Below are 15,791 nucleotides of genomic sequence, written 5' to 3'. Positions count from 1 at the left end.
AGGTCTCAAGCACTTGCTCCTGCAGGGCTTTATAGGTCAGGATGTTAGAAAGTGTAAAAAAAACCTATAATGAACGGATTTGAAGCCAAAAATCAAAACCATCGTCTTTTGAGGGACAAAAGCAGCTTGAAGAAAGCATGTCCACTTTTTTTTTTTTTTTTTACCTCACCTGCTCGTATACACCTGTGCAGCACGTTCACATAGTGTTGGGTGATGAGGTCGCGCACGCGTGCAGTGCCGTAGGAAGCTGCGACGGTGTACAGATACTCCCTCTGCGCTGGTGTCAGTGCTGTGTGCTGAGGGACGAACAGAGGTCAGGTTTCCCCGGCTGGGACTCACACCGAACGCCGGACACAGATACGGCATCTTTGTATCACTGCGCTTCATTGAATTGTATTGTATCGTGACCTTTCGCTAGTTTCAGTCACAGGATGGCACAGCGTTGGGTTACATCAGTTGCTGAAGTTCTAACATGAAGTCAAAGGTAACTAAACTTGCAGCACAACGGACTTTAAAGTAAAGGAAAATGTTCAAGATCCAAAATAGAGCACAATGACACGATGGTTTACCTTCAAGAACGGGGCTGCAGTCATGGTTTTAGGGATTTGTGTCGTTGTCACGTGTCGGTTTTGGGGTCCAATTCTCGCGGCCGATGGTCGGTTGATTTTCAAACCACCGCTGAGGTTTGCGCCGGCGCCTTTCAATGCTGTCGCCAGAGAGAAAACAGACGGAGTCTTGTGCCTCAGTGGCCAGTTCATGGTGTTTGGTGACCTTAAAGAACGTCATACCACCTGTACTGCCTGCAAGTTGTACAGGCAGTACAGGTGGTATGACGCTCTATCATTGCTTTTCCCCCAACACGATGTGAATGCGGCATTAAGCCCAACACCAACCACTTTAAAAGTTAAGTTTAAGGTCGCTCAGTAGTTCATTTAAAAGATTCTCCTCCAGTCTAAGAGCTCATCTTTGGCTGGTGAAGTGTTTTGTGTGTATTCCGGTCCACGTGAGCCAAAACCAGAGTTTTGCATGCGGGCTCTGTTAAACTGCCAAACCAAAGAGCTTCTAATTAGAAAACAGCCCGAGTGAGTTTTTCTTCCTGTAACTTATCAGGCGTGACCGGGGTCAGGTTCAGGTGTAGGATTTCCCCTCTTCTCCACCGATCTCCTCACAGCCCCGTGTCCCCAATACAAAGCCTGCCTCTCAGGTTTCACAGCAGACAGGATACTAGACATATTTTGTTCATTTAGCAGGGAGATTGTGTATGTACATGTGTAATCTGAGCCAATGAAAGACAGAGAAATAGGCAGAATACAGTGGATTCAACACGCTGGATAAAAAGCCGACCCAGCACAGTTGTAAATCAGGTTTCTCCTTTCTATTTCTGCTTATACTTTTCTTTAGCGCTGACTAAGCGTCACTGTGGGATTTTCACTTACCCATTTCTGACTCATTCATCGCAGTTCTCCTGCAACAGGAAGAGCAATATTAAAGTGTCATGTCACCCATGGGCTGGAAAACATAATAAGGAGAGAACATTTGTTGCAGCCGTGCACTAGAATTAAATTATTACTTTACCGTGGCAAAGCCTCGCCTTGACGGAGCCTGTGGACCGTCCGACTTTCTGCAAACGTCACTTGTTTTTTCATGATAGGGAAGATGTGGAAAGACTCAAGCATCCTTTGTAAAAGCGGCAGCAGGTTTAGCTGCTGTTTAAGGACATCTGTGCCACCGCCCTGAGGTCGGTCCAGGTATTTGAAGTGAAGAGGCTGTCTGATCTCACTAAAGACCTTAGCGGCCGGTGGGTGTGTCCTTTGCCGTTAAGCAGCAGCTAGTTCGCTGACAAAAAAGGGGAAGATTTGAAGTTGTGTTTAATCTTGCAGTTAAAAAAAAAAGGTCCTGGATTCAACAGTCAACGAGACTTTTATTCGGAACCTGCATGATCTCATTTTTGTTTTTTTTTAGGTGCTCCAGTTTCCTCTTATCAAATTCAATTCAGGTGAAGTGAAGGCTTGGAATTGACATTAAATGTTAGCTGAATTAACCTGTGTCCCTGCTTCCTGTTTAAATTCCCTTGTCCCTGAACAGGAAAAAGCAGGTATGGAAATTAAAAGAATCAATAAATAGCACCTCAGAAACACCCTGTCTAATGATACACTTACTCTGGGTGGCTTTGCCCCGGCCTCCAGCGCCACCGTTAGGAATCTCGGAGTTCTCTTTGATCAGGATATGTCCTTTAAATCTCACATACAACAAACTTCAAGGACTGCCTTGTTTCACCTACGTAACATTGCAAGAATCAGGCACATCCTCTCTCAAAAAGACCCTGAAAAACCAGTCCATGCTTTTGTTACCTCTAGGCTGGATTATTGTAATTCCTTATTATCAGGCTGCCCCAACCAATCTTTAAATACTCTCCAGCTGATCCAGAATGCTGCAGCGTGAGCACAGACAGGAACTAAGAAAAGAGATCACATTTCTCCTGTGTTAGCTTCTCTGCATTGGCTCCCTGTAAAATCCAGAATAGAATTCAAAATCCTCCTCCTCACCTACAAAGCCCTTAATGGTCAGGAACCATCTTATCTGAAAGAGCTCATAGTACCCTATTACCCCAGTAGAACACTGCGCTCCCAGAACGCAGGCTTGCTTGTGGTTCCTGGAGTCTCCAAAGGTAGAATGGGAGGCAGAGCCTTCGGTTATCAGGCTCCTCTACTGTGGAACCATCTTCCAGTTTGGGTCCGGGAGGCAGACACCCTCTCCAGGTTTAGGAGTAGGCTTGAAACCTTCATTTTTGATAGAGCTTACAGTCAGGGCTGGCTCAGGCTTGTCTTGAACCACCCCCTAGTTATGCTGCCATAGGCCTAGACTGCCGGTTGACTTCCCATGATGCACCGAGCTCCTCTCTCCATCTGTACGCATTCATATGGCATCAATGCTCGTTACTAACTTGGCTTCTTCTCTCTCCTGTAGTTCTGTTCTTCCTCGTCTCTCTCCTCTCTCCTCCTGTCGCTTTCTGCAGGTACTTCTGCCCCTGGTGCTGCAGAGTCTGGATCTGGGACTGCAAACCACCTTCTGCCCCCATGATTCTGCTCAGCACCCACTGCCTCAATTATTATTGTTAGACTTATATTCAGTCTCATCATTATTATTATTGTTATTATTAGTAACACTCACTGGAGGCAGACATCCACCCACCACGAGCCGGGTTCTGTTCGAGGTTTCTACCTGCTAAAAGGGAATTTTTCCTCGCCACTGCCGCCAAGTGCTCGCTCATGGGGGAATGTTGGGTCTCTGTAAATGTAACTATAAAGAGTACGGTCTAGACCTGCTCTATATGAAAAGTGCACTGAGATAACTTGGCTCTATATAAATAAAACTGACTTGACTTCACTCAGCTCCTGATTGGACATGGAACTGCAATTTTTGTTTTTCGGACAAAACTCTCTTGAAACTAGACCCTGGTCTGCGTTGCGGTAAAAACCACCTGAGAGAACCACCCCTGTTACCACACAGCAGCATCATTTGAATGCACCTGCCGAGTGGTTCATTTGAATTCGGGCTCCATAAAATGATGTTTTACTCAACCAGTCAGACTTATTCTACCTCTTGCTGTCTCATACAAAAATTGTGAAATCAACGATTGGCAAACACTGACTCACTGTTTTAGTTTAGTCGGGATTGAAGGGAATATCCAACTCTCCTACCCTTACCGTTGCATAGTGAGTATCTCCAGCTCTCTCTGTGTGTAAAAAGAGAGTGGGGAATACCCCTAATCATTTCCAAATGGCTTTCTCTGCTGGAATGTTTTTTGTGCCCGTGGGGGAATTCAATTTTGAATGCTCGCCAGCATCAGAGAGAAACCACACATCCCGCAATTGTGCACTGAGATCAATCCATCGAGCACACTGAATGAAGAAATCAACATCTTATACAGCATGTTAAGAAAAATGATCCACCTGATTAATCATTCTTTGCAATCTTAAATACCAGAGTAAACAATCACAATAAATAGGTCTTGGTGATGGTGGAAGGCTTGCGTTGAATAAAATACCAAACTGGCACCATAGAATTCTAAGTATGTAATAGTTTCACATTCAAACTCTCTTTGGATATCTTTCATTTTCCTAACAATTTGCCAACTACATGCATGCAAACAATTGTAATTTTTGTTTTCCATTGGAAAAGACCTTTCTACCCATGACACAGTACAGTGGCATGCTTTCTGTCTAATAGCTATTGATACACATCCCTTACTTACACAAAGTAATTAACCAACAGTGTGTGTCTCATTATCAAAGCAATACAATGAAGCTTCGAGGCTTTGACTGTTTATAAATTATTAACTGTTTTGTTATGGTGTTAGTTTTAGTGTGTACAAGATAAGATAGAACTGTCCTTGCTCTCTCAATGCCCTTTTTTGAGACCTTCATGTAACCAGGACATTTAATAGGACACCTCCCAGCTTCTTTTTTTACCCTAAAGCCACACCACAAGAGCACAGTAGGACCAGTTGCCCACCTGGGTCATATTTTTTTTTCTCTTGTTAACTTAAATACTGCTCAGGTTTGACTTTGAAGCACCATACCAGTTGTTTTGCATTTTTAAAACCATTTGCCACTTTCCAGTGCCACAAGCTGTAAATTATAATATAATATCACATTATAAAGTTGTTATGACAGTTGTAGACAGTGGTGCAGGCCAGGAGCAACATTAGCATACATTTGGAGTCATGTCGCTGTTCACCTGATGCCTGCAGGTCCAATACTGACTTTCCTTTCAGCTCTGTTTTGGTCTCCACCAGCACCTGAGAAAAGCATCTGGCTTTTTAGCTGCTAATTGCTCCAGTATGTCCACCAGCTAGCCACTGACTGTGTCCGTCTGTTGTTTGATGGTGGGCAGGTGGCATACAGCGGGTTTTATTTAAGCGTTTTCACTGAAAACAGCCGCCTGAAAGGAGGTTGATGAGAGCAATGACACTGAACCACAACAGTGAAGTTGAAGGTGGGGCTCATGTAAAACCAAAACAGAAATGAGATAAAAGATGCTAAAGCACTCGTTAGACCTGAGCTACACCTTTCACATACAAGCGGTCTTTTTATCCATTGATGATGTAAAAAAGTGATGAGAGAAGCTTTAAGGTCGGCTAATAAATACAAGCTTATTCTGGAGCTTTCGACCATATCTCACGGTTGTCAGGAAAGCAGCTGAGCCAACCCCATGATAACTGACATCGCTGATTTTACATTATATTTAAATCAATCTACATTTAAACTATATTACCAGGCAAAGTAAAAGTGACAAAATGTATGTAAATTGTACACAATGCATTTGAAACTTACATTATTGTCAAATAAATTTGCACTTAAACTGCATTACCGAAGAAGATAATAAAGACAGAAAGCTATGCAGACTTTATGGTATCCTTGTCAAAATAGTTAAAGAAGTAAAAAAAAATATGAAGTCCGAACATCTATATATCATTGAGCACTTTAAAGTAGTGGTGACTGTTTTGTTGTGGTGAGACAGGTACTTTTTCCTAGGTCAGGAATGAACATTCAATTTCAATTGTTCTTGTTCTTCTTGTTTTTCTTCTTCTTATTATTATTATTACATACCTGTAGTAGTAATAGCAATTATATTATTCACATTTATGTTACTATTGTGGTTCACTCATGATGCAACCAGTTCTGTTTTCTGGTAGGATACTCTGCTGCAGTGGAAAATGAAAGTATACAATGGTGATGATGTTTCAGTAAATCCCCTTCAGTTGCCTTCAAAAGGGATCACAGAGCTGCTGACTGACAGATAAACACTCAGTAGCTCTGCAGAGGCATCCTTTGCGCTAGACCGCTCAACCTTTGGAACCGGAGATGAGAAAGATTCTGAAATTTGGAGGAAGAAGGAAAGTTTTGAGGAACAATAGCAAGACTTCTTTAATAAAGGAGAACAACAACGATGTTAAAGACGGTAAGAGTCTGTTGTTATTATGGGTGCGATTTATTGTTATTATGGGTGTAGATTTTTATTGTAATACAGCTTGAAATGAGGCCATAGAACCATCAATCCAAGTCGGTTAAATATAACTGTATATACTATTTTCTGTGTGTGTGTGTGTGTGTGTGTGTGTGTGTGTGTGTGTGTGTGTGTGTGTGTGTTTTAAATGGATAGAAACTGAGCCGTGAAGTGTTAAATTAACAAAACAACAAGACAGATGACGCTAAAACATTAGTGCAGTAGCGACAGTTTTGAAAAAGTAGAAATGCAAACAAAGACCTGTTCTCTTTGGCTTGTCTTTTCTCAAGTCTACTGAAGTGTGTTTCAAGGTGAGGTTTTAAATACGCAGCAGATATAACATTTAAGAACTGTGAACAGCACTGGGTTGATGGGGCCAAATCAAAATGTTGGAGTGTCATTTGGAAAACTGTGGTTGCTACTGCTTCCGTTCAGAGTCACATCAGATCAAACTGGATCTTTTTTGCCTCTGGTGTTAATGTCCCGCATGCAGGGGATTCCCGGGCCTCCCTTTTAGTCACCTCTGAAGTGCTTTAACAGATTTAGTTCCGCGATGAACCAGTCCTCTTGGATACGTAAACTTGTCGTCAGCCCCATTTTTATCCTGTCACACAGCCCAAAAAAACCTGTTATTCTGCTCTGATATAAGTGGAACGCAAAAGGCAGTGCTAGGCAGTGAAGAAGTCGAATGGTGAACCAGAGTTCATACAAGGTTATGGATTGTTTTTTTAAATATATTTTATTGGCAGCACATAAGTTATACTATTAGAACGAGACTTAAAAGACTACAGCCATGTATTTAGGCGCAGCGGTGTTTTACGTATAAGAATAAGCATTCAAAGACTAAAACGAGAGTCTATAGCTATAGCAGCACGTAGGCATGTAAGTTTAAACACATGTTTAACAGGTATAATGTTTACCAGGGTTGCCATCTTAGTTTAGCATGTTAACAGGCTAACATTGGCTAATTAGCATTAAAGACAAGGTACAGCTGAGGCGGATTGAATAATATATATTGAGTCAAACCAAAATTTTTGACCTCCTGTTGACACTAAAGAAAGAGTCAGGGGATCAGCAAAATTATGACAATTCATCCTCTAGGGAAACGTGAATATCTGCACCAAATTTAATGGTAATACATCGATCCTATAGACCATTTCATCAAAACCACAAACGATATGTCATGGTAGAAGAAAAGTCGGGGGGAAGGGTGTCACCAAAGTCATTAGGATTCATGTCTGAGAGTCATGACTGTCTTTACAAAAAAATTGTGCCTGTCCATCAAATAAATGTCTTAGAGCCACAACAATAGCCTGACTAAAAATATATTTCTTTCATTTCTGTCATTATGACTGCTTGGTGACAAGATCAATGCAAAAATGAAATATTATTCACAGTCATAAAGACTGAGTCTGCAAAACTGAGACATGCATGTATAAATTCTTTGTATTTTATATTTGTACAGCGCTCTAAAGTAAAAGCATAAACTCTCCCTCTCTCATAGAATGCGACCTGGCAGGTACTGAGTATGTCGCCCCCTGGGCTCAGAACACCTTCAGGTACCCCCAGGAACAGCGTCTGCACAGCGAGAAGGAGATCACACCTCAGGAACTTGCTGAACTTCTGGAGGTGGTCCCCGATGCCATCTCCATCACCTGTGAGGATGAATGTTGGTGCACAGTTCGGCCTGAGCCAAATTCAGGGCGGCACAACCTGAAACTGAATGTCGTGTGCCTCATACAGAGGGCTGTGTCCAAGCACTTTCCAGAGCCACCGACATGTCTGGACCAGAACCTTGAGAAGCACCTGCTACGTGTGCAGGAAGCTGTGGTCCATGAGCTTGTGAGGCTGGGTCCCCTGTTGGAGCCTAAGGGGTTGATGGGATGTCTGATCGATTGCTACCATCGTCAGATATTTGACCACCTCCACAGTCTGCTCCAGAATGTCACCTCCACCCAGAGCTCCTTTGTGCTGATGAATTGGGTCCTACATACATACCAGAGGTATCTGTCAACCTGCCTGCATTTTTTTACCTACTGTAACTTCCTTTACTTGATTTAATTTTTTTCAGCACGTTTACACGTGTACCAATCCACTGAGAGGTTGGAGTAATTAACATAAAACACTATTGTGCTTCGAACTCTGAGTTGTTTTGTGCATCCGTTGACCTGACGCTTTGAGTAACGTAAATGCTCTTATTCACTTTACTGCCTAGAATTATAGGAGAAGATTAATTATCAATCGCTTGTCTTTACGATAAATATCAAGCTCAAATATCAAGTGAAAAAAACATCAACTTGACATTTTGTGGGGGTCTTGTTTACTATTCTCTTGCCAACTCCACTTTGGTGTTTGGATTAAACAAACTAAATATAATTATTGAGCGTTAAAGATGCCGGTGAGTGAATTTTTTTACAGGCAAGCTGTTTCCGGTCTTTGTGCTAAGCTGAGCCAATCGTCTGCTAGCTGTAGGTTCACATTTAGTAGACCTATTTACTGGATCTATTGCACTCTACCTCTCACTTGTATCCTACATTACTCTTTCATTGTTTCTGAACAGTAGAATATTAGATACAGATGTGAAACATGATGCTGCTCAGCTCTGATGTTTGAATTTGTGGAACCTTCCCAGTAGACAGCTGCTTGGTCACCCTGATCTGCAAGAAATGGATCCCATTAAAAAAGTCGATGTCCTGCTGTTCAAAGAATGGGTACCAAAAGCAAAGGACAAACTGCTTGAAAACGTGCAGGTAAGAATAAGAACTCTTACATTGTTAGGGCTACTTCATGCTTCATGAGACATTAGGAAAAGCATGCAGGGGAGAAAGTCAAAGTAAAGGACACAAGGGTTGATTGTTTGCTTTGTCTTGGTGTTCGTGTTTCTTGCACCTTGTTTGACAAATATTTGCCTGAAAACTATGCCGAGTGCAGTCAGTGCACCCAGCAGCTGTCGGTCAAAGAAGACTAAGTATCTACAGCCATGCTAGCAGTGCTTTGAGACTACACTTTGGCACAGGGACATTTGTTAAGCAATAAACAAATGTACAGCTTAGTTTTGCAGGTATTCAGTCATAAACTAAAGTATTGGACATGGGGAAATTTTGTCCTGATGAGGGCACTGGATGAAATGTTAAAAAATCACCAACGTGATTACAGTTGATCCTGAGGGGGACATGAATTTCAGTAGCACATTTCACGGCAAACCATCGAGTAAACGTTAAGGCAATTCACTCGAAACCATAAGTGCACAAAATCTGATGCCAATCCATCGAGCAGATGTCGAGATATTTTACAGAATAAATGAAAACTGCTGGCGGACCTAAAGGAAATTAGTCATCAAAGTCAATGGGATCCAGCTTTGGAGACCATGAATGTCTTGACCAAATTTCATGGAAAGCCATCCAATAGTTGTCAAAACGTTTTACTCAAAACGAAAAATGTCAACCTCATGGTGGTGCGACATGAAAAGACAGGGGATCCGTAGAAGTCAGTAGGATTCAGCCTCTGGGGAACACGAATGTCTGTAGAAAATGTCACAGCATTTAACCCAAAATTTGTTGAGATATTTTGGTTTGGACCAAAGTGGTGGCCTAACAGACTGACATATATTGCCACCTTTAGAGCCATGCACAAATGCAAATGCATGAATCAGACAACTTTGGACTTGTTCATTGGAGCATTTTTCAGTTTTTGAAGCTTTTTTCTATCGTTAATCTCGCAGTTTCCCCCATGCTTCCGGTATCAAGTCCCTCACCTGCTGTAGGTCTGTTGGAAACACAGCTTACCATGTATTTCTCGGTCTCCTTTTGTCCACAGAAAGACCTCCGAAGGTCCCTGGAGAAAATCCTGCAGATTCAGATTGGCCAAAAACGTTGTGATTGTGAGGAAGCTTACGTTGGACTTTATGTGGACACTATTCAGGTACTTAGTAAACCAGAAGCTCTGAGTTTCTGCTGCAACTATGACAGAACATGGAAAGGCATCTGATTTACTTGTGTGTGTGCCTGTGTACATGTGTGCCCGTGTGACTTTTTAAAAAAATAGTTTTTTGTTTTCTGTCCTGTTGTGATAGAAGAATTTCAGTAAAAGGGCCACAGAAATCCATCTCCATCTCTGTATGTCTCTATTTCAGTGCATTGATTCTATTCACAATGAAACGCAAAAAATCTGCTCAAAACTGTCCGATCAAGTGCAAGAGGTTTGTTTCCAAGAGCTGCTGATTTACCTGAGGAGGTGAGAGTCTATTTTTACTTGAGGAATACATTATTTATTGAAACAGATTTCCAAACCAGACTCTACATTAAAAGCTAACTTTCATTTCTTTTAATTTAGTTTTGACTATGACTATCTAAGCCCTTAATGTTGCCCTAGTAATGAGGTTATGTATTTAGACTGCATAACCTCTTTGGTTTCTCTAGGTACGCCGCTGAGCAGACCGAGGCTCTTGGAAAAAAAGCAAAAATGGACCAACCAGAAACAATACATTTCCTCAAGAGTTTGAAAACCTGTAAAGAACTCAAGTGAGTATATGAGCATCTTCGCCTCTTTGCCGATTATTGATTCACTTCAATTCAAATGTGCTAGTGTTTCTTAAAGCATGTTTTATTTGCAAACAAGGTTAACAGGGCTTATCTCATCTCAGGCAGTATGTCCAGACTAAAGGCAAAGGCATCAAAACTTCCCTTCTGAAGGAAACGTTGGTAACGCTTGAAGACATGGAGGCTTCTACTTTGAATCTTCTGATGGACATTGTAGCTGACATCGCAGAGGTAGCTGCTCAGCTTAATCACAGATATACCGTTTTCTTAAATTTGAATGGGAGCGTGGTACATCATATGCCTTATTTCCTCTGTTTAAAAAAAATAAATGAAAAATTTGTGTCCCGCAGAGCCACCTTAAAAGGCACTTCAGATCAGATCAGCGGTTCCTCTTGTTTACTGCAGTAAGGGAGCGTTTCCCCAAGCTGCAGTATGGTTTGGATGAACAAAAGGTAAAGATGTTCCACCACTGTCAAGTGTACTAAATGTCATCTTTAAGTAATTTAAAAAGAATGTATTTATTGCAGGCTTTTTCCGTATATTTGTGTTGAAACATTTTTTTGTCGGATCTGTCTGCTGTTTTTTTTTTTTTTTAAATTCAAACTGTGTCTCGGTCTCTGTGTTTGTGTTTCTCAGAGAGTGATGGATGAGGCCTATAAGCGGATCGTGCGTATTTACGTTGAGCATCTTGTCCAAAGCAGCCAGAGCAAACTGAAGAAGTGCTGGAGTCCCAATGTTGGACAGACAGTGACTGATGATGCTGAGCTTCTTCACAACACCATCTCGGACCTGGTGAGAGCCACGTTTTGGTTTTAATAATTGGAAACAGACTGCTTGTTCTTGCGCACTGTAAACGACATTCACCCATTATCATCTGTGAAATTCATGCCCTGTATGTGTGTTGCGTTGCATCAGGCTCCTGGTGTCCAGCAGTGGAACCTCATGCTGCTGAACGTCACAGACATATTGGAGTGCAACAGCATCGAGGCACTGAAGATCACAGTTGCAAGCATGCAGAAGCAATGTCTCACAGAGAGGTAAACCATTGCAGATGTTTCTTACCCACATCAGTGTCCAATTTTTCCCGGTTTACATGCAACGACGTTGCGTTTCTGAGGGAGCGTTTCGAAGCTCAGGGTTTGTGTTTACCGGCAGCTTCGGTACAGACCAGTAGACCGTAGACAAATGGTATAGACCTCAGAGCCACAAACTCATATCATTGCTGCTGGACTAATTAACTCAACTGCATGCAGAGCTATTCAGTAAGATTATGTTGTTTAGCTGGACTGTCAGTAATTTAAGTGATCACAAATTCCAGTGTGATTTTGAATGGGGTTTTCTAATTCTCAACCACAACCCGGAAGTTCTGGTTGTACTCTGACTCTCTGTTGACTTGTGTTTCTTTTGGGGGAGGGGGTTCCTGTTTGGTTTTCTTAAAGTCAGCGTCAAGTGGCCATTACGGGAACTGCATCTTACTAACTTCAGTGTGTTTTGCCTTCAACTGCAGCAAGGACCTGGAGCTCCTGCGCACCCTGCTGCGATGGAACGGTCTTTCTAAACGGGAGGTCAAGGAGGTGCTGGACGCCCTTCCTCTCGTCTTTCAAGCCAGACCTGATCCTGACCATCATTCCCAGAGTGGCAGATCCTGGTACTCCTGTTTTACCTGTCTTAGCCTCTGGTGAAGACTGAGACAAGATTTAGTCTTTTCATGAACTTTTTTGATCAGCTCAGTCGTTTAGGACTCCGTTACTGATTTCACCTCTCAAGTCTGATTTTAAGACACGGATGTAGATTAACAGAAGCTGACAAGTTAAAGGAGGTTTTATAAGATTTGACTAGGTGAGATTAAGATTGTGCACAAGGCTGCCCATGTCACTGGATTCCTTTTTCCAGTGTTGCTGTCCTTTCAGGAAAGGTAAACATGACTTTTTTAAAATCTTGTTTTCCAAAATGTCCTAATTCTTATTGTAAATAGAAATCAACACTTCCCGTATCTCGGCGCTTGCTTTATTGCCATTTTGTCCTCATTTATTCGCGCCTCAAAGCGAAAAAGAAATGCTAAAATGCGAAGCTATGCATTTGAAGGTAATGGGTTATTTTTTTTATCACTACAGCAAAAAGCTTAATGAAGAGACAAAAGATACCTTGGTTTTAAAGGTTGTTGTTCTTCGTGGGTGTACGTTTTTGATATTTAGGTGGATTTTGTTTGGGAAAACTGACATGACATTTTTGGATCTTTTTGCACCGTTAACATGAAAATTTGGTTTCGAGCAAAAAGTCGTACGTGATAGTTTAGCTAAACTTAAACTTTTACTAAAAGCAGCAAAGTTAAAGAATTTCAGCTCAGCGGTAGAAATTTAATTCCACCTCTAAAGATGCACTGTTTCTCCATTATTAAAAGTTTTGCAGGTGAAGACTTTTACATCATGTTCTTATTTAAATATTATTTATGTTTTAATTATTTAATAATATGAGTCCGGGTATTCACTATGCTATAATCAGTCATACACATCAAGCTTTACTGTTAAAAGCAAAGATTCTTCTGTTTTTGTTACTAAACAAACACTTGAATTACACTTGAACCACAGATTCTGGTTAAACTTGAATTGCTTAGGAGATGTGATGTGCAGTTTTTGACTCTTGAACTTCTCTGTGTGAGGTGTACCGTGCTGGTTTACTGGTTTTAATTCTGTCTTTACTTCAACAACAAAGCCATGTTTTTCTTCTTCTTCATTTTCAGTGTTTTTGTTCTAATGTGTTTTCATGTGTTCTTCGATGGTGATTCCTTTTTTGAAAAACAATGCAAAAATGCTCGTCTCTTATTCTGTCAGAAGTGTCATGAATAAACTTGACTAAGCATGATTTGATAAAAGCATGTTTTTGTGTAGTCATTGTGCCACCAGTAAGCACCACTAGAGGGAGGCTAACATCATCATACTGAAGAAGGACTTGAGGAGTTCTGCTTCACACCGCTGACGCCACATCGTCTCAGGGATGGCTTCACAAAACGGATCTGGGGTTTGGGACCTCTAAAGCAGTCCCAAGATAAATGTGAGGCTTCTCAAGATGATTAAAGGAGAAGGAATTCATATTTTCGGTACAATTTTGCTGTCTCGTGAAATACTGGACACTTTTACCACTTCAGGCCTGAAAGAATCTTTATATCAAACTGCTCACAACTCATGAGCACACTGAAGCAACCCATAACCTGGGATGCGATCTCACAAGTACACTTTGCTTCATTTTAATCAGTGGGGTCACAACCCATAACACATTCGGAACCACGTTCCTTAATGATTAATATTTTGTTGCATGAATTAGGGTAAGATAGTCTTTATTTCCAGTTAAAAGTCCTTGAGTCAACCTTTGATTAGGAAGATCAGAGTGAAGGGTATATCTGATTATTGGCTTTTAAAGCAGAAATCTTCAAAATCTTAGTTGTAATTGCCCATCTTTTGACTATTTTAGACCTAAAATTACAAGTATCCATATCCAATGTGAAAATATCAGTAGAGTATTTTCTTTTGGCCTTTCCAAACAGCGCATATACAAGATTATACAACAGTTTGGCCCTAAATCTGGCTGCAAAATCTAAACCATATATTTTAACAAGGCTAGAGAGTCTACAACCAAGCTAAGACCTCTGTGAGGCTGCACTCAGGCACAGCAGGGCCTTGTGTTAAATGCTAACCAACCCTAACCCAATGCTAACATGCTGGCGTCTAGCAGGTATGAGGTTTACCATGTTCACCATCTTCTTTTGGTATATCAGCAGACTAACACCTGCTAATTAACACTAAACATAAAGTACTGTTATTATTAAAGTTATTTAGTTATAAACAAAAGTAAGGTAACGATGGCGCTGTCTGAGATCACCACAGTATATATACTCTTAAAAACTTAAAACTTGCTGCAAAAAAATGGTTTCGTTTGATTTCAGCTTCCAAAACCAAGTAATGTCAAGTTGACATGAATGACTTAAAACTGTTGATAAAACTATGTCCGCCTGATGAACACCAGCCCGTGACTCAGAGACACTTTGGCTGTGGTCCTGGTTTGCTCAGAGCAGGAAAGCACCATGGAATTCCACCATCAAAACTTCCAGTTAACATACCGTTTAGCCTGACATTACCAGTACAGAAGACCGGCAGTGGCTTTAATGACCCTCCCTCCCTCTCGCTCTCCAAAGGGAAACTTGTAGCCGTGGCCCCAGCTTTCCTGAGCACATCCTTCCTCATACGCCAATATACAAACACTGACAGACTTTCAGGAAAGAAAGTAAATGCTGATAGTAATTTGCCGCTACTCCCTCGTCGGACTCACATCCTTGCCCCACCTTCGGGAATGCCAGGTAGCTACAGTTACAACCGACAAATAATTAACTTGAAACACCTCGGCTCGCTGTGTACAGGTTTAGTTTCCTCACAAGGGAATAAAGTTTTCCTGGAATTGTTCGAGATTTATTTAACCGCCTGTGATGTCGGTAATTTAAATCTGAATGGAGGTAGCTTTGCGGTGATGAAGAGTCAGTGATGAAGAGCCGGAGTCACATTACATTACAAGCCCTGACCTCTGACCTGGGCCTGTATGAAACGTCAGCTAAACCATTCTCCAAGTGCCGCGTTGTTGTTTTTGGCTGCTCTCGCTGCGCGACTTCAGGGACGGCCAGAGTCTGTCTGTGGGCTGCTCCGCCACGTTGGTCCAGACTCAAACGGATGGATAACGATGAAATTTTGCAAACACACATTCATGGTGCCCAGAGGATGATGGATAATGACTTCGGTGATCACCTGCCTTTTCCTCTACTTATCATGGTCTATTTTGTAGCAATACATTCAATGTATTTACATTATGTAGTTACTACTCGTCTCTATATAAAGATTTAATTGTTAGTGGTGGAGATACGTCATGTGATCCAGTGATACTGTTTACACTTTATTTTACTAAAACAGCAGCCTCACGCTCTTTACACCGTATGAGAGCTGTTTTAAGTCCCAGCTAATGCACACTGAGAACGCCGCTGCTGCTTCACATTGGACGCATTCAACTGGCGAAACAGGGGGTGGCCTTTCATTGTGAAGCGTTTTTCAGGCAACAGAGAGTATTTGTCACGGAGGCTAGAAATCTTAAGGACACGAGTTTAAACTTTGAGGATTTCCAAAACACTGTTTGCCCCCCTAAATGCAGGGTTACATTGTCTCTCGCTGCATTAAATGTTCATGTATTTAGCTCTGCAACATTTAG

The sequence above is a fragment of the Xiphias gladius genome, chromosome 10 (assembly GCF_016859285.1).
Source record: "Xiphias gladius isolate SHS-SW01 ecotype Sanya breed wild chromosome 10, ASM1685928v1, whole genome shotgun sequence".
Classification (NCBI taxonomy): Eukaryota; Metazoa; Chordata; class Actinopteri; order Istiophoriformes; family Xiphiidae; genus Xiphias; species Xiphias gladius.
The sequence above is the reverse complement of the archived record's forward strand: the minus strand, read 5'-3'. Positions refer to the sequence as shown.